The sequence below is a fragment of the Microtus oregoni genome, unplaced genomic scaffold (genome assembly GCF_018167655.1).
Source record: "Microtus oregoni isolate MIOR12 unplaced genomic scaffold, Mior012 000003F_ref0000135, whole genome shotgun sequence".
In the NCBI taxonomy this organism is placed as follows: domain Eukaryota; kingdom Metazoa; phylum Chordata; class Mammalia; order Rodentia; family Cricetidae; genus Microtus; species Microtus oregoni.
In genome coordinates this window covers 59,073,513-59,075,609 of record NW_024543062.1, presented here as the reverse complement: position 1 = coordinate 59,075,609, position 2,097 = coordinate 59,073,513, and the positions used below count along the sequence as shown (strand labels likewise).

Genomic DNA, 2,097 nt, shown 5'->3' with positions numbered 1-2,097 from the left:
CAGAAGCACTTTTGATTTGTGCCTTTAAATCACTAGGTGCTTAAGAATCTAAGCTGTGACATTCCTAGGTCAAAAACAGGTACTGCCTGCTGGCCCCTCCCAGTCCAACAAGGCGGAGCTGCTTGTGCCTCTGATCCTTGCACATTGCACCAGTAGCGTGGTGGAGCTGCTTGTGCCTCTGAGCCACAGCATGCAATGACTTCCTTTTAGGCACACAGCGAGTCTAGTTGCCATCAAACAAATCATAACACTTTACTCCAAATGCTCCATTCAAAAGCTCTGTCTCCCACAGGAGCCAGACAGAGATTGCAATGGTGGCACAGCCCAGAAAGCCAGCATTTTAAAACAGCCAGTTTTTTTCCTGCTGCTGAGTCAGGAAAATTTCAAAATGGAGGACGTACCATTTTGTGCTAGCTCTGGGGCTGCCAGGTAGGAGCGGCACTCAGCACTTTAATTCTGAGGCTGAGCGTGCAGCACAGAAATTCTTTTCATCCAAGTTACAGCCAAATCTGACACGCAGAGCCGCCTGCCTGAGCCTGATTCTGCAACCTGCCCAGGTGCAGGCAGGGAGCGCTGAGCCATTGGCATGGTCTCAGAGCACTCTCCTTTCGATCCCAAGCGGGAACACAAACATCCAGGCCCATAAAATCCATTGAAATGCTTTAAAGCCAGAGTTCACGCTGGCAGCACAGCCCCAAGAAGCTGCACTTTAAAATGACACAGCGTTTTTTCTGCTGCTGTTGCTGAATCAGGAAATCTCTCTATAGCATGCCACCAACAAACAGCAAAAATCTGTGTTAAACTCTCTCTCCATTATTTTTAAGCCTTCTCAGGTTTTATGTGGAGTTAATTAGCACGTTGGGTGCCACTCTGTTGTAATAGGAGCGGCGAGGCTGCGTCCCCGGCACCCAGCCAGCCGCCCGCACGGCTAGCTTTACCCGAAATAATTACACGGAAACTGTATGCTTTTAAACACTGCCTGACCCATTAGTTTCAGTTTCTTATTGGCTAGCTCTTACATATTGATCTAACCCATTTCTATTAATCTGTGTAGCCCATGAGCTGGCTTACCAGGAAAGATCTTAACCTGCGTCTGTCTGGAGTGGGAGAACCATGACAACTCCCTGACTCAGCTTCTTTCTCCCAGCATTCCGTTCTGTTTACTCCACCTACCTAAGGGTTGGCCTATTAAATGGGTCTAGGCAGTTTCTTTATTAATAAGAAATCACTCCCACATCATTTCTGCGTATGAAGTAATGCCTGGTAGAAAATTAACACTCAAATGGTATTTGGACCACATATACTAAAATTGGAATAATAGAGAGAAGTTTAACATGGACCCTGTGAAAGGATGACACATGAATTTGTGAACTGTTCCATCTTGTTATAACATCTTTTGTTGGAGATTTATACATACACATATGAACATGAATTATGTATGCATACGTATCCATAAATATATGCCTATTTATGTCTATGAAACAAAGATTAGGGATTTTTCAGAAAAAATAAATGAAATGAGTAGTATGAAATTTGAATTTTTCTTACAAAGATGAAGAATAAAACATCTTGTGTCTATGTTTCAACCAAATTCTAGGAGATATAGCTATAGCAATAAGAGACAAATTCACAGCTAAAATGTACAAAGGAGGGAAAGAAAGGAAGAGGACATCTTTGTTCTCAGATGGCACAATCACCTATGTAGAAAATTTAAATAAATTACCATATAATTAATAAGTAGTTTGAACATGGTTGCAGGATTTAAAGTTAATACACATTAAACAAAGATGTGAAGGGAAGATGGGGGTAAGGAAGAAAATACATAGAGGGACAGCTAATACAAACAGGGCCATTTGAGAGACCATATGTAAACCTACTACAGTTCAAGTTTCTTAAAATAGTCACACATATAAAAGAAATCTAACTGGAGTCGCCAAAAAACAGGGGAAATATAGTACTAACTAGACATCTCTCACCACCGAGTGAAATCCCCCAGGACCAGGAATGAGTTACATTTAATAGAGCTGTTGGCCAAAGGTGCCCATGGAAACTCCCAAACAATTTGGGTTAATGCTAAGTCTACTGGTTGCTCTCTAT

The 2,097-nt window shown here is 42.1% G+C and overlaps 1 non-coding gene across 1 annotated transcript; it reads left to right on the top strand.

Annotated features, from left to right (window-relative positions):
* The first annotated feature begins 1,282 nt into the window (after nt 1-1,282).
* LOC121446658 lies at nt 1,283-1,386 on the top strand. The gene has a single exon (XR_005974093.1). It is a non-coding gene; the product is annotated as a U6 spliceosomal RNA (small nuclear RNA).
* Nucleotides 1,387-2,097: the final 711 nt, after the last annotated feature.